This window comes from Globicephala melas, chromosome 3 (genome assembly GCF_963455315.2).
Source record: "Globicephala melas chromosome 3, mGloMel1.2, whole genome shotgun sequence".
Classification (NCBI taxonomy): Eukaryota; Metazoa; Chordata; class Mammalia; order Artiodactyla; family Delphinidae; genus Globicephala; species Globicephala melas.
This window is the reverse complement of record NC_083316.1, coordinates 165613021-165634771: the sequence shown is the minus strand read 5'-3', so window position 1 is coordinate 165634771 and position 21751 is coordinate 165613021. Positions and strand designations below refer to the sequence as shown.

The window sequence follows — 21751 nt, the reverse complement described above, 5'->3', positions numbered from 1 at the left end:
CGCACGGCTTGTGGGATCTTAGTTCCCCAACTAGGGATCGAACCCAGACCCCTGCAGTGAAAGCATGGAGTCCTAACCACAGAACTGCCAGGGAATTCCCTTTTCTTTTTTTTTTAAATTGAAGTATATTGGTTTACAATGTTGTGTTATTTTCAGGTGTACAGCAAAGTGATTCAGTTATACACACACACACACACACACACACACACACACACACACACATATATGTATGTATATACATATATTCTTTTTCAGACTCTTCCCTTATAGATTACTACAAGATATTGAGTAGAGTTCCTTGTGCTATACAGTACGTCCTTGTTGACTATCTGTTATATATATAACAGTGTGTATGTTAATCCTAACCTGCTAATTTATCCCTCCCCACCTTTCCCCTTTGGTAACCATACATTTCTTTTCTATGTCCGTGGAGTCTGTTTCTGTTTTGCAAGTAAGTTCATTTGTATCATTTTTTTTAGATTCCACATATAAGTGATATCATATGATATTTGTCTTTCTCTGTCTGCCTTACTTCACTTAGTATGATAATCTCTAGGTCCATCCATATTACTGAAAATGGCTTTATTTCATTCTTTTTTATGGCTGAGTAATATTCCATTGTGTATATATATCACATCTTCTTTATCCATTCATCTGTCAATGGACATTTAGGTTGTTTCCGTGTCTTGGCTATCGTAAATAGTGCTGCTGTGAACATTGGGGTGCATGTATCTTTTTGAATTACGGTTTTCTCCAGATATATGCCCAAGAGTGGGATTGCTGGATCACATGGTAGTTCTACTTTTAGTTTCTTAAGGAATCTCCATACCGTTCTCCATGGTGGGTGCACCAATTCACATTCCCACCAGCAGTATAGGGGATTCCTTCTTCCACAGGGAAGGGCATCTTGACTGAGATGAGGGTGAGGGGAAAGGACCAGGAGAAGGGGACACTGATGCTGGGCTCTGCTTTGAGCATGTTGAGTTTGGGGAGCCAGAGGAACACTCCAGGGGAGACAGCAGGGGCTCTGGACATTTGGGATGGGAACTGAAGAGAGATTTGTGCCGGGAACATGTCTGGAGGTGTCAGGACAGCAGTGGAGACTGGTGCCGTGTGGATGGGTGAAGTCGTCCAGAGAGGATGAGACAGTCAAGAACAGCCCTGCGGCCCATGTGTGTCCTGACTCTAGATGGTCCTCTGAAGTCCCCTCCTCACCTCGAAATAGCTCGTGATTTGAACCAGCTGGGATGGGTCTAGCATCCTAATTCTGGTGCCTCTGTGGCTTTGGGGGGTGCTACTCTTCTGGGGGGCTCAGGTTAGGCCAGAGATGAGGTGCAGCTTCCCAGAGTCCCCAGGTATGTGGCTTTGCTGGGGCTGCCATAACAAAGTACCCCAGACTGATGGACTTAAACAACAGACATCTCTCACAGTTTTGGAGAATTAGAAGTCAGAGACCAAGGTGTCAGCAGGGTTGGTTCCTTCTGAACCTTCTCTCCTTGGCTTGTAGATGGCTGTCTTCTCCCTGTGTCCTCACATGGTCCCCCTCTGTGTGTGTCTGTGTCCTGATCTCTTCTTATAGGGACACCAGTCACTTGAATTAGGGCCCACCCCACTGACCTCATTTTAACTGAATTGCCTCTTTAAATGTCCTTTCTCTAAAAGCACTCACATTCTGAGTTACTGGGGGTGTTTAGTCCATTCAAGCTGCTATAACAAAGTACCATAGGAACTTCTCTGGTGGTCCAGTGGTAAAGAATCTGCCTTCCAGTGTAGGGGATGAGGGTTCGATCCCTGGTCGGGGAACTAAGATCCCACATGCCACGGGGCAACTAAGCCCATTCCACAACTAGAGAGAGAAGCCCCACATGCCACAACTAGAGAGAAGCCCGCGCACCGCAGTGAAGAGCCCGTGCGCCTCAATGAAAAATCCCACATGCCACAACGAAGACCCAACGCAGCCAAAAAAAAAAAAGTCTAGAGTTGTACAACCGTCACTGCAATCAAGTTTTAGAACATTTTCATCACCCCCCCAAATTCCCTCAAGCTCATTGCCGCCGCTTCTCTCTCCCCCAACCCTGCCACACCTGCCACCTACCCTGCTTTCCTCTACAAATTTGTCTTTTGCGGGGGTATTTCATATAAGCAGAATCATATAAAATATAATCTTTTATATCTGGCTTCTATCACTTAGCAACTTGTTGAAGTTCCTCCATATTGCAACATGGATCAGTACCTTGTTCCTTCTTACTGTAAAGTAATATAAACAATGGAAATTTATTTCTTGCACTTCTGCAGGCCAGAAGTCCAAGATAAGCGTTCTGGAGAAGGCCCTTTTCTGGGTTACAGACTGCTGACTTGGTGGAAAGAGGACAGGAGAGCTCTCTGGGGTCTCTCTTATAAGGGCACTAATCCCATTCATGAGGGCTCCACTGTCATGACCTAATTCCCTCCCAAAGGCCCCATCTGATACCATCACATTAGGGGTTACAATTTCAGTGTATGAACTGGATTGTGGGGGGACACAAACCTTCAGTTCACTGCATGGGGATTAGAACTTCAACATACGAATTCGGAAGGGAAGGGGCCACAGTTCAATCCATAACACCAGGGAAGATATTTTCAGCTTGGTGAGGCAGTGAAGGACATAGGCCTGGAGTCAGACCACCTGGCTCGAATTCCCATTTCTTCCAATTCCTAGATTTGAGAGGAAGAGACCTGGCTTTTCCAAGCTTTGGCTCCTTCATGAGTTCCCTACTGTTTCTGTGACTGATTACCATAAACCTGGTGGCTTAAACCAACACACATTTATTATCTTACAAGTCTGGAGGTCAGAAGTCTGAAGTGGGTTCCACTGGGCTGAAACCAAGGTCAGCTGGGCTGAGTTCCTTTCTGGAGGCTCTGAGGGAGAACCTGTTTCCTGGCCTTTTCCAACTTCGAGAGGCCACTTGCATTTCTTGGCTTGTGGCCCCTTCCTCCACCTTCAAAGCCAGCAATGGCTGGCTGAATCTTTCTCATCCTGCATCACTGTGACCTCTGCCTCCATTACCCCATCTCCCTCTCTGACTCTGACCTTCCTGCTTCCATCGTGTAAGGATCTCGTGACAGCATTGGGCCCCCCCCTGGGTAATCCAGGATCATCTCCCATCTCAAGATCATATCTGCAAAGCCCCTTTTCTATGATTAGGTTGTTTGTGGATATTGAGCTGTGTGAGTTGTTTGTATATTTTGGAGATTAATCCCTTGTCGGTTGCATCGTTTGCAAGTATGTTCTCCCATTCTGTAGGTTGTCTTTTCATTTTGTTTATGGTTCCCTTTGCTGTGCAAAAGCTTTTAAGTTTAATTAGGTCCCATTTCCTCATTTTAATTTTTATTTCCATTATCCTAGGAGAGTGGTCCAAAAAGACATTGCTGCTATTTATGTCATAGAATATCCTCCCTATGCTTTCCTCTAGGAATTTTATAGTATCCAGTCTTACATTTAGGTCTTTAATCCATCGTGAGTTTATTTTTGTGTATGGTGTTAGGGAATGTTCTAATTTCATTCTTTTACATGTAGCTGTTCAGTTTTCCCAGCACCACTTACTGAAGAGACTCTCTCTTTTCTCCATTGTATATTCTTGCCTCCTTTGTCGTCGATTAATTGACCATAGGTGCGTGGGTTAAAGCCCATGTTCTATGTAAGGTGACACATTCACAGGTTCCAGGGATTAGTACACATACCTCTTTGGAGGGGAGTAGACATTATTTTGCCAATCACAGCTCCCTCCCAAGTTCAGGGGCTGAGCCAGTAGGAGCCTCTCCATGAATTACGGTTGTTACTAGGATGATCAGCTGGTCATGACTGATGTTCTGACTATTTGTACCTGGAACTTCAGCACCTCGAGGGTAGGTCTCCATTGTTGAATCAATGGCTTCTTCCTTCTGGAGAAGCAGGTCTCGGGATGTCAGCACCACGGACAGCGAGGGCGCTATCCAAGGTACTGCTTAAGCCCACCCCTCTCTACCTCCCCCTCCGAGCCCCCGACATCCCTGCCCCTTCCAGATTCGGGGGGGCACATTAAGCTGAAAATTCAGCCCAAGTGTGCCCCCTGTTGACGTCTCCACCCTAACTGCCTCCCACTCCACCCTCACTTGCCCCTCAATTCCATTAGCATTTCCTCTGTTACTCAACTCTCCATAGATTCCTGCCTTGGAGCCCTTTGTAGCTGAAATGTTTGTTCTCAAATACCCTGCCTTCAGATTGTCTGAAGCTACTGTTTAAAGCATTTTCCCCACTCCCACTGCCCCGTTTTCTTGCCTTTTATTTATTATTATTTTTTTAATTTTTATTTATTTACTTTTGGCTGCTTTGGGTCTTCGTTGCTGCGTGCAGGCTTTCTCTAGCTGTGGTGAGTGGGGGCTACTCTTCGTTGCGGTGCACGGGCTTCTCATTGCGGTGGCTTCTCTTGTTGCAGAGCACGGGCTCTAGGCGCGCGGGCTTCAGTAGTTGTAGCACACAGGCTCAGTAGTTGTAGCTTGTGGACTCTAGAGCACAGGCTCAGTAGTTGTGTTGCACGGGTTTAGTTGCTCCGCAGCGTGTGGGATCTTCCCGGACCAGGGCTCGAATCCGTGTCCCCTGCATTGGCAGGCGGGTTCTTAACCACTGTGCCACCAGGGAAGCCCCTTTCTTGCCTTTTAATCATGCTCGCTAACCACAGTTGCTTCACTTGTTTATCATCTGTCTCTTTGAGACATGACCAAATATAAGTTCCAGCACTGGAAGAACCTTTGTGTAGAAGAGCTTCTGGCCTATAGTAGGTGCTCGGTAATGTTTGTCAAATGAGGTCAAGCTCTGAAGGTAAAGCAAAGATACCTGTGATGTCTCCCACTCTCTAGGAATCTCGAGACCCCCCACCCTGAAGCCACATAATGTCCTCTTTCCCTTAAGCACATATGAGCACCACCAATAGCAATAACGATAATAATTCATTTTTGGAGAGATTGCCATATATCAGGCCTCATGCTGATGCATGCATATTCTCCCTCTGAATTCTCACAATAGTTCTATGGAGGACATATGATTATTATTATCCCATTTCATAGAAGAGATAACTGAGGCTCAAAGAAGGGGTTAAGTGACACAGTGGCTACGAGATGCAGCCAGGCTTCATATTCATTAGCCTACCCACCACCCTATGTTATCTCCCTGGGAAGTGGATTTATTGAGGTTTCCATGCTAGGCTGCTTTCCTCTGGACAGCACTTGATCCTCAGGAAAGAAATCTTCCATGGATCTAGAAGGAGCCCCCTGGTCACCCAGCATCAATGTCTCCTACCTTCTCTCACTGATGCTGGGAAGGCTGGGACCCCTGGCACCTTGGAGTTGGAATGGAGCTTGTTATGGGATGAATTGCATCCCCCCCCCCAAATTCATATATTGAAATCCTCATCCCCAGTACCTCAGAATGGGACTTTATTTGGAGATAGGGTCTCTAAGAGATAATAAAGTTAAAAGGAGGTAATTCAGATGGGTCCTAATCCACTATGACTGGTGTCCTTATAAAAGAGGGAATTCGAATCCAGACACACAGAGGGACAGCGATGTGGAGACACAGGGGGAACATCATTTACAAGGCCAAGGAACACCTGAGACTTTAAGAAGCTAGGAGAGAGGCACAGAACAGGTTCTCCCTCACAGCCCTCAGAAGGCACCAACCCTCTTAACACTTTGATCTTGGACTTCTAGCCTCCAGAACTTCTAGCCTCCAGAGACAAGAAAAGTTGTTGTTTAAACTACCCAGTCTGTGGTCCTTTGCTATGGCAGCCCTATTAAACTAATAGAGAGCCCTTGGCTGGACCCAGGTACCATGATGTAGATGGGTTGGTGTATCATCAGGATAATTTAGATTATGCTAACCTGTGGGCCTAAAACAATACAAAATTAATTTCTCACTCCCAGGACGTATCCATCACAGGTCACCTGGGGATTCTTTCCCATGTGCCACACTCCATGACCCAGGTGATGAGCAGCAACTATCTGGAATGTTTCAGGTCACCATAGCTGAGGAAACTCTCTGGCGGGCCTCACACCAGCAGTTAAATACTCTGGTCTGGGAATGACACAGCATTTCTGCTCACTTCTTATTGGTCAGGACGAGTCACAGGGTCCTACCCAACCAAGAAGGGGCAGGACAGAACAGCCCTACCATGTTCTCTCAGAAGAGAGAGCATTGGAAATATTTGGTGAACGTTCATGACTAACAGAGTTAGTTGGGCTTTCACTGGAGCTTCAGACTACTTCTCTCTGAGATTTAGCTAATGCTAAGAAATCTTGGGGTTCCAGTGAGGGCCTGGGTTCTGGGTTGAGGGTCTGCCCTGCAGCCCACAGGAGCTGGACAAGAGTGGAGTCAGAGGAAGCTGATGGAGCCAGGCTCACAAGAGGGGTGTGTGTGTGTGTGTGTGTGTGTGTGTGTGTGTGTTTCTGGCCAGGTCTCTGGAAATGGCCATATAGAGATCAGACAGGGAAGTGACAACAATGTTGGACCCCAAGACATCTGGGAAGCTGAGTTAAAAGACCTCTTATACATAGAGTTAAAATATGACCCAGGGCTTCCCTGGTGGCGCAGTGGTTGAGAGTCCGCCTGCCGATGCAGGGGACATGGGTTTGTACCCCGGTCCGGGAAGATCCCACATGCCGCGGAGCAGCTGGGCCCGTGAGCCATGGCCGCTGAGCCTGCGCGTCCGGAGCCTGTGCTCCGCAATGGGAGGGGCTGCATCAGTGAGAGGCCCGCGTACCGCAAAAAAAAAAAAAAAAAAAAATGACCCAGCAATACCACTCCTGTGAAAATATATGTCAATTGATGAGTGGATGAACAGATTGTGGCATATCCATATAATGGAACATTATTTGGACCTAAAAAATAATGAAGTACTGATACATGTTACAATGTGGATGAAACTTGAAAACATTATGCTAAATGAAAGAAGCCAGATACAAAAGGCCGCATACTGTATTATCCCATTTGTATGACTGCTTCCATTAATATGAAATATCTAGAACAGGCAAATCCCTAGAGAAAGACAGATCAGTGGTTGTCAGGGGCTGGTGGGAGGGGGAAATGTGGAATGATTGCTAAGGAACACAGGGTTTCTTTCTGGGGTAATGGAAATGTCCTCTTTTTATCGAGGTATAATTGACAAAATTGTAAGATATTTAAAGTGTCCAATGTGGTGATTTGATAATGGACACAGTGGGAAAGGATGCCTCCCCAACTAGTTCATTAATACATCCATCACCTCACATGTTTACCTTTCCCTGTCTCTGCCTCTCTCTCTCTGTGAGAACACTTAAATTCTACTCTCTTAGTCAATTTCAATTACGCAATACAGTGTTATTAACTGTAGTCACCATGTTATACATTAAATCCTCAGACCTTATTTGTCTTCTAACTGAAAGATTGTACTCTTTACCAACCTCTCCCTATTTCTCCCACCCCCATTCTTTGGCAACCTCTTTTCTTCTCTCAGTTTCTATGAGTTCTACTTTTTTTTTTTTTATGCTTTGTAGCTATTTTATTTATTTATTTATTTATTTATTTATTTGGCTGTGTTGGGCCTTCGTTTCTGTGCGAGGGCTTTCTCTAGTTGCGGCGAGCGGGAGTCACTCTTCATCGCGGTGCGCGGGCCTCTCACTGTCGCAGCCTCTCTTGCTGCGGAGCACAGGCTCCAGATGCGCAGGCTCAGTAGTTGTGGCTCATGGGCCCAGTTGCTCCACAGCATGAGGGATCTTCCCGGACCAGGGCTCGAACCCGTGTCCCCTGCATTGGCAGGCAGACTCTCAACCACTGTGCCACCAGGGAAACCCTATGAGTTCTACTTTTTTCTTTTAGATTCCACGTACAAGTGATTGCAATATTTGTCTTTCTCTGGCTTATTTCACTTAGCAGAATGACCTCCAGGTTCATCCATGTTGTTGCAAATGACAGAATTTCATTCTTGGGACTTCCCTGGTGGTCCAGTGGTTAAGAATCTGCTTTCCAATGCAGGGGACACGGGTTCGATCCCTGGTCGGGGAACTAAGATCACACATGCTTCGGGGTAACTAAGCAACTTCTGAACCTTCACACTCTGGAGCCCACACGCCACAACTAGAGAGAAGCCCACGTGCCACAACGAAGATCCCACATGCCGCAACTAAGACCCAATTCAGCCAAATAAAAAAATATATATATTATTATATATTTAATTTTTTTCATTCTTTTTATTTTTTAATTTTTTTAAAGATTTTTTTTTGATGTGGATCATTTTTTAAAGTCTTTACTGAATTTATTACAATATTGCTTCTGTTTTATGTTTTGGTTTTCTGGCCCCAAGGCATGTGGGATCTTAGTTCCTCGACCAGGGATCGAACCCACACCCCCTGCATTGGAAGGCGAAGTCTGAACCACTGGACCGCCAGGGAAGTTCCCTCATTCTTTTTTTTTTTTTTTTGCGGTACGCTGGCCTCTCACCGTTGTGGCCTCTCCCGCTGCGGAGCACAGGCTCCGGACGCGCAGACTCAGTGGCCATGGCTCACGGGCCCAGCCGCTCCGCGGCATGTGGGATCTTCCCGGACCGGGGCACGAACCCGTGTCCCCTGCATCGGCAGGCGGACTCTCAACCACTGCGCCATCAGGGAAGCCCCTCCCTCATTCTCTTTAAAGGCTGATACTATTCCATCGTATATACAGTGGAATGAATATATATGTATATATCTCACAGTTTCTTTACCCATTCATCCATCAAGGAACACTTAGGTTGTCTTCATACCTCGGCTATTGTGAATAATGCTGCTATGAAATAGGAGTGCAAATATCTCTTCTAGATAAGGATTTCATTTCCTTCGGATGTATATCCAGAAGTGGGATCACTGGACCATACGATAGTTCTGTTTTTAATTTCTTGTGGAAACTTTATACTATTTTCCATAATGGCTGTACCGATTTACATTCGCACCAGCAGTGCACAAGGTTTCCTGTTTCTCCGCATTCTGTGATGGAAATATTTTCAGATTGACAGTATGATGGCTGCACAACTCTGGGAATACACTAAAACCCACTGAATTGTACACTTTCAATTGGTGAATTGTATGATATGTGAATTAGATCCAAAGACAGGGCAGGGGCCCTTTGGGAGCAGAGGACTTGGTGATTAAAAACAGGGGCCTGGGGGGAATTCCCTGGTGGTCCAGTGGTTAGGACTCTGCACTTCCACTGTAGGGGGCACGGATTCGATCCCTGGTTAGGGAATTAAGATCCCACAAGCTGTGTGGTGCGACCAAAAAGCAAAACAAACACACAAAAAACGGACCTGGACATTTCTCCAAGTTGGGTGGGGAGCTGCCCCTTGCCAGCTGGGTGACTCAGATTCCTCACCTGTGTCTTCTACATAATTTTAGTCCCCAACTCAAAGTGTTGCTTTGTGATTTAAGTTGAATGGAACAGAGCTCCTTACAGGAGGACGCGCATGTGTACGTACACACACACACACACACACACACACACACACACACACACACCCCTTCTTGGATCAACTCATCTCTTTGCCACCAGGGGGCGGTCCTGCTATAATGTTTGGCCTATGGGTGGGGTTAAGTGTGGAGTCCCAAGCTAACTGCCTCCTTTTTTTTTGTACTTTAAGGTAAACAACATTTATTGGGCGGGGGCAGGAGGGTGCTTTTTCTCACTATAAAATGATTACCAGCGTGCTTAGTTAAAATTTTAAAACAGATAAAGCATAAAAATAAAGGTAATATATGTTCATTTGGAAATATATACTCATGATATATGCTCATTAGAACATTCAGAAAACATGGAGTATAAAAAAGGAGCATAAGTCATCTGAATTCTATCACCCAGAGGTGAACACTGCTAATAGTTTCTTCTCTTTTCCCCGTTTCTTCCTCTATGTTCAGTTTAAATGTCCCAGTTTTGCTTTTATTGAAACTCAGAGCCATGAATGAAAAGACAGACAGATTTGATGATATGGAAACACGCTGAACAAAGACAAAAGGGCCAACAAAGCAGCAGCCTGGAAGGAAATACTTGCAATAAAAATGATAGGCAAAAGGGCAATAATTGCTAATGTTTTATTAGCTGCTCACTGCATACTGGATACTGTTCTAGGTGCTTTATATACACAGCGTAATTTAATCCTCAACCCTGTGAGATGGGTACTATTATTATCTCTATTTCACAGATGAGAAACAGAGAGGTTAAGTGACTTGCCCAAGGTCACACAGCCAGTAAACAGCTGAGCTTGATTCAAAGCAGCTTGGCTGTGGGGTCCGTACTCCTAACCCCTACATCATCTGGACTGTGTAAGCAAGCTAGAAATATAAATAGCAGAAAAAAGAAAAAGAAGACAGCAACATGCTCTGTCTCACTAGTAATCAGACAAATTTTAGTCCTCATTCTTTAACTTGGCAAACATTAAAAATATTGCAGGCGTCAGGTCTTATGGAGAATTGGATGAATAATAATCATTGCCACACTGTCAGGAGGGGGAAATGTAAATTATTGCAAATTTTTGGGAAGGGAATTTGACTGTGGTCGAACAAAATATTTAAAGCACATCACCTTTGTTCTGGCCACTCTACAGTCAACAACTGATCCCATGAATATACGTTCCCAAGTGTGCTCATCGAAGACTTGCTTGCAATGATGCCATTGCTTGTAAAAGCAAAACATGGAAAACAGTCTTGATGACTGACAGTAGGGGCATAGTTAGACAAATCAGGGCACGGCAGACTGTGGGAACGCAGCACAGTCATTAAAAAGAATGAGACAGACCTATATTACTGACATGGAAAAAATCCCTGTGTATATTACTGGTATATTGCTCAATGGGAAAAAAAAACACATAACATTGTATACAGTCTGATTGCATTTATATTAAAGAACACGAATGATACACAAGTATGTACGTGCATAAGACGCCCTGGGAATCTATTCCAAACAATTGACAGTGGTTCCCTCTTTGGAAGAAGTGGCAGGGTGACAGTTAAAGGGGGAACTTCTGTATCTTCACTTTTTGTATTGTTTGACCCTTTTTACAATGAGATTGTACTATTTCAATAATTTTTAAAGCCCCCAGAAAATAACTTGTTAAATATTCCTCTAAAACAGGACGACTCCTCCTCTCCCCTGCCCACATGGCTGCAAAATTATTTAACCAGTTCTTTCCTGCTGGGCACTTAAGTTGGTTCTAACTTTTCACTGTTACAAATGAAATTGGGATGAATATCCTTGTATGTTCATCTTTCTTTGCCTCTGTGATGATTCCTTTATGCTACTCCCAATTCATTAGTGAAGAAATAAATAGGCAACACGTATTTATTGTTTCTTTGCTTATGCTCTTAGGGAAAATAATGCCAGATGTGGAAATACTGGATTAAAAATAAGTGGTTGGGGAATTCCCTGGCAGTCCAGTGGTTAGGACTCCGTGCTTTCACTGCTGAGGGTACAGGTTCAATCCTGGTCAGGCGAACTAAGTTCCCACAACCTGTGCTGTGCAGCCAAAAACATAAAGAAAAAATTTAAAAATAATAAAAAATAAGTGGTTTTGTTAAAGTTCTTGATGCATTTTGCCAAGCGTTCTTGGAAAAAATGATCCTCACCACCAGGAGTGGAGGAAAAATTTCACTCCGTAGAACACTTAAAGAGATAGGACAGGATCCCAATTTTAAAATATCCACTGATGCAATTGAAAACCGAATAGCTCACATCCACGTAGTGTATTATGTGCCAGGCTCTGTTTTAAGCCTTTCATAAATCACTTTTTGATTTATTCCTTGCAACAATCTGACTTTGCCTCTTACTTTAAACTGAGGCAAGGAGGACGGAGTGACTTGGTCAGCGGTCTGAGTTTTTGAGTAAGAAGCCCAGAGTTGAACGTTGAACCTCTAACCAGAATGGCTTAAGGCTCTGTGTTCATGCCTTTTCTAATATCAAGGCAATCTTAACTTTTTTTGCAAATGGTAAGTTAGTAACTATTTTCCCCTTTACGGACCATAGTTTACGTCAGGACTACTCCACTCTGCCCTTGTAACTCGAAAGCAATAAGACAGGATGTCTATGAGTGCACGTGGCTAGGCTCCGATAGAACTTATTTGTGGACACATGAAATTTGAATTTCCTGTAATGTTCAGGTATTGTCAAATAGTCTTCTTTGGATTTTTAAAAAAGTCAAAATCATTCTGAGCTTGCAGGCCATACAAACACATGCAGTGGGCCAGTTTTGGCAAGTGAGACATAGTTTGCCCAACCCTGTTTTATTTTTTATTTTTATTTTTTTTTTTTGCGGTACGCGGGCCTCTCACTGTTGTGGCCTCTCCCGTTGCGGAGCACAGGCTCCGGACGCGCAGGCTCAGCGGCCATGGCTCACGGACCCAGCCACTACGCGGCATGTGGGATCCTCCAGGACCGGGGCACGAACCCATGTCCCCTGCATCGGCAGGCGGACTCTCAACCAACTGCGCCACCAGGGAAGCCCGACCCTGTTTTATTTTTATTTATTTATTTATTTTTTGAACAGTGGCGCACCCTGCAGGATCTTAGTTGCCTGACCGGGGATCAAACCCAGGCTCAGAGAAGTGAAAGCACGGATTCCTAACCACTGGACCGCCAGGGAGTTCCCAATGCCTACCCCTGTTTTAGATGTTCACATAAATCAAAGATATTAACCCATTGTAATTAATGTTGCAAATATTTTATACCAACTTATTTTATGGCTTTTTTGTTTGTTTGTTTGTTTTTGGCCATGCCACACGGCATGTGGGATCTTAATTTCCAGACCAGGGATCGAACCCGCGCCCCCTGCAGTGGAAGTGCGGAGTCTTAACCACTGGACTGCCAGGGAAGTCCCTTATGGCTTCATTTTTTTACTCTTAATTCTTTTATTGATCTGAAATTTATTTTGTCGCATGATGTATGGTAAGGTTTGAACTAAATTTCTTTCCCAAATGGTAAACCAGTTGTCTAAGTTACAGCTATCGAATATTCCATCCTTTCCCCACCAATTTGAAATGCCATCTTTATTATGAATTATTATTGAATATTTTTAAAATAAGTTATGCTACATTTTTTTAAATTTTTTATTTATTTTATTTATTTATTTTTTTTGGCTGCGTTTGGTCTCCGTTGCTGCACGTGGGCTTTCTCTAGTTGTCGCGAGCGGGGGCTACTCTTTGTTGCGGTGCGTGGGCTTCTCATTGTGGTGGCTTCTCGTTGTGGAGCACGGGCTCTAGGCGCGCGGGCTTCAGTAGCTGTGACACGCGACCTCTAGAGCTCAGGCTCAGTAGTTGTGGCGCACGGGCTTAGCTGCTCCGCGGCATGTGGGATCTTCCCAGACCAGGGCTCGAACCCGTGTCTCCTGCGTTGGCAGGCGGATTCTTAACCACTGCGCCACCAGAGAAGCCCTATGCTACATTTTGTAGATAAGAAGAGAGATATATAGACAGTTGAAAACTAGAGTCTATTCTTTTCTGTTAATGTTTATTTATTCTTATAATAGTACCACACTATTTACATTGTTGTCATTTTATAGTAGGTTTCATTCGCTTTTCCAAAATTTTATTATGATATTCTTGCCTATTTATTCTCCCAGATATATTCTAGGTCAGTCTTCAAGATCTTTTCCCAAGTGGCTTCCCCCAAGCCCACTGGAATGTTTATTTGTAAGTTTTTTTCGTTTTGTTTTGTTTTGTTTTTGCGGTACACAGGCCTCTCACTGTTGTGGCCTCTCCCATTGCGGAGCACAGGCTCCGGACGCGCAGGCTCAGCGACCATGGTTCACGGGCGCAGCCGCTCCGCGCCATGTGGGATCTTCCCGGACCGGGGCACGAACCCGTGTCCCCTGCATCGGCAGGCGGACTCTCAACCACTGCGCCACCAGGGAAGCCCTATTTGTAAGTTTTTTAAACCTATAAGTCAATGCAGAGAATGTCAGCAACCTTATAACATAAAGTCCCCCATTCATGAATAGGTTTTAGTTCTCCATTTAATTCAAGCCCTCTTGAGTTATATCTCACTTGTCCTGCACATTTCTTGTTGGTTTTATCTTAATTTTTATTATTATTGTGAATGAATGTATATTTTTATAAGTTGATCATCTCTGGCATTTGGGAAAGCTATTGAAGGGAGGAGATATGGGGATATACGTATATGTATAGCTGATTCACTTTGTTATAAAGCAGAAACTAACACACCATTGTAAAGCAATTATACTCCAATAAAGATGTTTAAAAAAAAAACACACACAGGCATTTGGGTGATGTAATAATGAACTCCCAATCTGCTCACATTAATCCCTTGGAATAAATTATGGAGAAATCTGGATGACAGTCTTTCTAAAATGTATTACATGGAGTTAACTTTAATAAATTTATATAGCATTAATCCAGGTATGCCTGGAAGGCATTTAAAAAATTTTTTTTAATTAAAGAAAAGAAAAGCTATTGTTTCATATTTTTATTTTGTAACTGGCCACATTCATTAGTTCTAATAATTTTCAGTTAGCTGTCTGAGTAGACAATCATGTCAGTGATGGACTGTCTCTGTTTCCTATTAATCGCATGGCATTTCTGATTCCTGCCTTGTTGCGTTGGCTAGCACTGTTAGAAGTAAAGCGGAACAATACCGGTGATATTGGCCATCTTCATTTCTTGTAAATTTTTGTGAGAACTCACCTTGAGCATGGTGTTGGCTTTGATTTCAGAGTTTTTATCAGGAAAGAGTGTTAAATTGACTGACCCTCTGTAATGCACATTGACAGGTATGGTGGGTAAGCTGGGCTATTGAGATGATGATTGCCATATGATTTTCCCTTTTCAATTTCTTGATAGGACATATTACATTGATTTTCTAATGCCGAACCGGCCTTGCATTGCTGAGATAAACCCCACTTGATCATGATGTGTTTTCTTTTTAATATATGGCTGGACTCTATTTGCTAATATTTTTTAAGAGTTGTCTGTGTCCGTATTCATGAAAGATATTGGTCTGTGGGATTTATTTTTCTTGTAATATCCTTATCTGGTTATGGTATCAGGATAATGCTACCCTCACAGAATTAACTGGGAAGCATTCCCTCCTCTTCTTTTTCTGTAAGAGTTTGTTTAAAATCAGTATTATTTTCTTTCCTTCAGTTTTGTAGAATTCACTGGTGAAGCAATCTGGGCATGAAGTTTTCTTTATGGGAAGGTATTTAATCACAAATTCTATTTTTTAGTAGACACAGGCCTATTTAGGTATCTATTTCTTCTTTTTTTTATACGCACATATATATACATGTACATGAAATATCTTTATTGTTAGTTTTACAAAAACAGGGTCATATTATTCACACTTTTCTGCATTTTTCTTTTTTAAATTTAATTTTATTTATTTTTTTATACAGCAGGTTCTTATTAGTCATCCATTTTATACACATCAGTGTATACATGTCAATCCCAATCTCCCAATTCATCCCACCACCATCCCCCCTCCCACTTTCCACCCTTGGTGTCCATATGTTTGTTCTCTACATCTGTGTCTCTATTTCTGCCTTGCAAACTGGTTCATCTGTACCATTTTTCTAGATTCCACATATATGCGTTAATATACGATATTTGTTTTTCTCTTTCTGACTTACTTCACTCTGACAGTCTCTAGGTCCATCCACATCTCTACAAATTACCCAGTTTCATTCCTTTTTATGGCTGAGTAACATTCCATTATATATATATGTGCCACATCTTCTTTATCCATTCGTCCGTCGATGGGCATTTAGGTTGCTTCTATGACCTGGCTATTGTAAATAGCACAGCAATGAACATTGGGGTGCGTGTGTCTTTTTGAATTATGGTTTTCTCTGGGTATATGCCCAGTAGTGGGATTGCTGGGTCATATGGTAATTCGATTTTTAGTTCTTTAAGGAACCTCCATACTGTTCTCCATAGTGGCTGTATCAGTTTACATTCCCACCAACAGTGCAAGACGGTTCCCTTTTCTCCACACCCTCTCCAGCATTTGTTGTTTGTAGATTTTCTGATGATGCCCATTCTGACCAGTGTGAGGGTCCTTTCTCTCTCTCTTCTCCTTCTGGGACCCCTATAATGTGAATGTTGTTATGTTTAATGTTGTCCCAGAGTTCTCTTAGGCTGTCTTCATTTCTATTCATTCTTTTTTCTTTATTCTGTTCTACAGCAGTGAATTCCACCATTCTGTCTTCCAGGTCCCTTATCCATTCTTCTGCCTCTGTTATTCTGCTATTGATTCCTTCTAGTGTAGTTTTCATTTCAGTTATTGTATTGTTCATCTCTGTTTGTTTGTTCTTTAATTCTTCTAGGTCTTTGTTAAACATTTCTTGCATCTTCTCGATCTTTGCCTCCATTCTTTTTCCGAGGTCCTGGATCATCTTCACTATCATCATTCTGAATTCTTTTTCTGGAAGGTTGCCTATCTCCACTTCATTTAGTTGTTTTTCTGGGGTTTTATCTTGTTCCTTCATCTGGTACATAGCCCTCTGCCTTTTCATCCTGTCTATCTTTCTGTGAATGTGGTTTTTGTTCCACAGGCTGCAGGACTGTAGTTCTTCTTGCGTCTGCTGTCTGCCCTCTGGTGGATGAGGCTATCTAAGAGGCTTGTGGAAGTTTCCTGATGGGAGGGACTGGTGGTGGGTAGAGCTGGCTGTTGCTCTTGTGGGCAGAGCTCAGTAAAACTTTAATCCGCTTGTTTGCTGATGGGTCAGGCTGGGTCCCCTCCCTGTTGGTTGTTTGGCCTGAGGCGACCCAGCACTGGAGCCTACCCGGGCTCTTTGGTGTGGCTAATAGCAGACCCTGGGAGGGCTCACGCCAAGGTGTACTTCCCAGAACTTCTGCTGCCAGTGTCCTGTCCTCACGGTGAGACACAGCCACCCCGCACCTCTGCAGGAGACCCTCCAACACTAGCAGGTAGGTCTGGTTCAGTCTCCCGTGGGGTCACTGCTCCTTCCCCTGGGTCCCGATGCGCACACTACTTTGTGTGTGCCCTCCAAGAGCGGAGTCTCTGTTTCCCCCAGTCCTGCAGAAGTCCTGCAATCAAATCCCGCTAGCCTTCAAAGTCTGCTTCTCTGGGAATTCCTCCTCCCGTTGCCGGACGGCCAGGTTTGGAAGCCTGACGTGGGGCTCAGAACCTTCACTCCAGTGGGTGGACTTCTGTGGTATAAGTGTTCTCCAGTTTGTGGGTCACCCACCCAGCAGTTATGGGATTTGATTTTATTGTGATTGCGTCCCCTCCTACCGTCTCATTGTGGCTTCTCCTTTGTCTTTGCATGTGGGGTATCCTTTTTGGTGAGTTCCAGTGTCTTCCTGTCGATGATTGTTCAGCAGTTCGTTGTGATTCTGGTGTTCTTGCAAGAGGGAGTGAGAGCACGTCCTTCTACTCCACCATCTTGAACCAATCTCCCCTATCTATTTCTTCTTAAGTAAGCTTTGGTAGTTTTGCATTTCAAGGAATTTGTTTATGCCATGTAAACTGTCAAATTTATCAACATAAATCGGTTCGTAAAAATACCCTCATTATCCTTTTAGTGTCTGAAGGGCCTACAGTGATATCCCCTCTTTTATGACAGTGTGAAAGTACTTTACAAACCTCTGCTTCTACCGCATTTGCTATTGTCCTGCTGGCCAAAACAAGTCACATGGCTGAATCATTACTTCGATAATCTGCCACACGGTTCCTCTTCGTGGTAAGTTTCTGCCCCTAAGGAACAGATTTGTTCATATTACTGGCTGAGTGATTTTGCGTGACCAGTTTTATTTATATAGGTGTAACACGATTATTGGCCGTACATCAAGACTGCTTGTTGTATGGCCTACCTGTCCACACTGTACCCTGCATGTCTTCCTCTCAGAGTACTCACTGCAACTGTAATTAATGAATTGTGTCTGCAGCTATTCAGTGTCTGTTCCCACTAGAACATAAGCTCCACAAAGACAGAGACTATGTCTGTCTTTGTCTGGCTTGAATCCCCAACTTCTAGGGCCGCGTAGTTGCTCTTTAATTGATATATTCTAAATGAAAACCTACAATGCAACACATGACTTTTATCTTGACAATTATCTTCATGTCTTGGATACGTAATTTAATGGGGAAGCTGAGAAGCTAGGTGAGGGGGGCAGTGAAACTGATTCCACAAGCATGAATTGAGGACCTACTATAGGCATGATTCTGCTAAAGGAATGACTCTGTGGCCAGCAGAGCTAGAAGGGGCTGCTTCTCTCAGAAGTGAGCTCCCTGTTCATGGAAAGAATCAAGGATAGGCTGGATGAGAGGAGACAGAGATGCTCTGTGTGTGTGTGGGGGGGGGGTTGTTTGAGCTCTGGGTGAAGACTTGTACTAGCCAATGTTTTGAGTTCCTTTCGTGTCTAATATTCTTTTTTGTCTTCCCCAGAGTTCTTTTATCTTCCGGTTTTATTGAGGTATGACTGACACACAGCAGTGTCTAAGTTTAAGGTGTAGAGCGTAATGACTTGACTTACATACATCATGAAATGATGACCACATAAGTTTGGTGAACATCCATCATCTCATATTGATACAAAATTAAAGAAATAGAAAAAATTTTTTCCTTGTGATGAGAACTCTCAGGACTTATTCTTAATAACTTAATAACTCTTAATAACTCTCTGAATAGCTCTCATATGTAACATACAGCAGTGGTAATTACATTTCTCATGTTGTGCGTTACATGAGGTGCAGAACTTTGCACCTCTTTGGTTTCTAATAGTCTACAGTTCTGCTGCAGGGATTAAGTTTGGGGAATGATAGGAAGTGGAAAAGGAGTATAAGGGAGGATGCTCGGAGGAGGAAGGATGGAACTGTGGGGGGAGAACAGCTTTGGAGAGAGCAGAGCATAGGCATGGATGGTGGCTGGGGAATTTTAGGTGAAGTTTCCACTCTCTCTCATCTCGCTTCTTCATCTGACTCCCTCCCTTGGGCCTCCCCACACAGATACCCTTGAGACCACTTTCCCCAAGGTCACCATTGATTGCTTGTATCTATTTGTGACTATTGATTCCTTGTATCTATTTGTGACTGCTCACTCCTTCTCCCATGGACCCTCCAAGCCAGCCCTGAACACTGGGGATCCCTCTCACCTTCCAGAAGCTCTCACCTGCTTTGTCCTCAGGCTGTGTCTCATTTTCTTTGGGGCTTCAATTTCTCTGGCTCCACAGGGTATCCCCAGCCCTGACCATGACTCTTGAGGGGCTTGCACGCCATGGGATCATAGCAGATGGGGCCATCACAAGACCCCAAAGTTTGTGTGATTTGCTTTTTCCAGTGTGTCCCTTAGCTGTGCCCTTGGAGTTGAAAAGGGTGGATGGGCACAACAATGAATTCAGAGGATGATAACAGAACCTTCATTTGTGTTGAATCCCCACAGTCTTCAGCAATGTCCAAAGAGCAATCAGAACCCCCTTCTCTCTCTTCCTCTTCCTCCTTCCCCTACGATCACCTTAGACTTTGCTTTTCTAACCTGCGAAGTCACTTCCTCCCTTCTGTCTGCCCACAGACCTCCTCCTACCAGAGGAGGGAAAGAGAGAAAAGAATGAAGTGGATAGAAAATTTCTTCCCATCAAGGACATGCAGAGGACAGAAGCCACACTTGAGATAGTCTCTTTCCCTTGACCTACATCAGTAACGAGTATCTGCATGAGTGTGTGTGTGTGTGTGTGCATGTACAGATACTTGCATTCATGAGCGTGATCGTATGGGTATTATTGGGTATTTTTAAAAAGCTTATTGGAGTATAGTTGACTTACAATGTTGTGTTAGTTTCAGGTTACAACATAGTGATTCAATTATACATATACATACATTCATTCTTTTTCAGATTCTTTCCCCGTATAGGTTATTACAGATTTTTTTTTTTTTTTTGGCTGCACTGCACGGGCATGTGGAATCTTAGTTCCCCAACCAGGGATCAAACCCGCAACCCCTGCATTGGAAGCACGGAGTTGTAACCACTGAACCACCAGGGAATTCCCTATTACAGAATATTGAGTAGCGTTCCCTGTCTATTTTATATATAGTAATGTGTGTATGTTGATCCCAGGCTCCTGATTTATCCTCTCCTCCCCGCATGTTTCCCATTAGGTATATTTTAAATGTCCAAGTATGTATTCAGGGATATTTACTTAGTATTTATATATGTGTCCCACTGCATGTGTTTATTATAGACTAATTTTTAGAGCAGTTTAAGTTCACAGCAAAATTGAGCATAAAATACAGAATTCCCATACACCCCCTCCCACTCCCATGCATAACCTCCCCCGTTCTCAACATCTCCCAGCAGACAGTACATTTGTAATGACTGACGAACCTACACTAACACATCAACATCACCCAGAGTCCATAGTTGACATTAGGGTTCACTCTTGGTGTTGTATATTCTATGGCTTTGGGCAAATGTATAATGGCATGTATCTGCCATTATAACATCACACAGTGTGTTTTCACGGCCCTAAAAATCCTCTGTGCTCTGCCTCTTCACCCCTCCTTCCCCCGCTAACCCCTGGCAACCACTGATCCTTTAACCGTCTCCATAGCTTTGCTTTTTCAAGAATGTCCTAAAGTTGGAATCATACAGTCTGTATCATACAGCCTTTTCAGACTGGTTTCTTTCACTTAGTCATGTGCATTTTTCAAAGTTCCTCCATGTCTTTTCATGGCCTGATAGCTCATTTCTTTTTAACACCAAATAACATTCCATTGTCTGAATGTCCCACAGTTTATTTAGCCTGCTGAAGGGCATGTTAGTGACTTTCAAACCCTGTTGTGGGACTTGCCTGGTGGTGGAGTGGTTAAGACTCCGTGCTCCCAATGCAGGGGGACCAGGTTTGATCCCTGGTCAGGGAACTAGATCCTACATGCCTGTCGCAACCAAATTAAAAAAAAAAAAGCTCTGCTGTGTTTTTGTGTGAGGAACAAAACGGGCCAAATTATCCCTTTGAGACTATTTTACGTTCGTGGAAGCACACGGGGCATCACCCATCGTGATCTGTAAAAGATTATGAACTTCTGCCCTCCTTACATCCCTCGGGGACCTGAAACTCCATCTGTCCAAGACGAAACTCATCATCATCCCCTCCCTCACCCAACCCGGCCTCTCATCCCATGTCCCCATCTCAGCCCATGACTCCACTGTCTACCCAGTTGTGAAAGATAGAGATCTGGGCATCTTCCCAAACTCCTTCCCCCCCACCCCCCATCAATCAGCAAGTCCTGTCAATTCTCTCTCCCTTTTTTTTTTTTTTTGGCCTGGCCGCATGCAGGGTCTTAGTTCCTGACTAGGGATTGAACCCGGGCCCTCGGCAGTGAAAGCACCAAGTCCTAACCACTGGACCACCAGGGAATTCCCCAATTCTTTTTTTTTTTTTTTTTTTTTTTGCGGTAGGCGGGCCTCTCACTGTTGTGGCCTCTTCCGTTGCGGAGCACAGGCTCCGGACGCGCAGACTCAGCGGCCATGGTTCACGGGCCCAGCCGCTCCGCGGCATGTGGGATCCTCCCAGACCGGGGCACGAACCCGTGTCCCCTGCATCGGCAGGTGGACTCCCAACCACTGCGCCACCAGGGAAGCCCCATTTTTTATTTTTTTAAGATTTGTTTTTTATGTGGACCATTTTTTTTTACAAGTCTTTATTGAATTTTGTTACAATATTGCTTCTGTTTTATGTTTTGGTTTTTTGGCCATGAGCCACGTGGGATCTTAGC

At 43.9% G+C, this 21751-nt stretch overlaps 1 protein-coding gene across 2 annotated transcripts in view; it reads left to right on the top strand.

Annotated features, from left to right (window-relative positions):
- Positions 1–9554: 9554 nt before the first annotated feature.
- CAMSAP3 (calmodulin regulated spectrin associated protein family member 3) overlaps positions 9555–21751 on the top strand; it is a 32621-nt gene continuing 20424 nt past the window's right edge. The window contains exons 1-3 of one of the 2 annotated variants that reach the window (XM_060297231.2): positions 9555–13923; positions 16867–16947; positions 17055–17723. The gene's annotated coding sequence lies outside the window, so the exon portion shown is untranslated. Of the gene's footprint in view, positions 13924–15387; positions 16948–17054; positions 17724–21751 lie in introns of those variants that run through there. The other variant, XM_060297232.1, reaches the window with a different exon arrangement.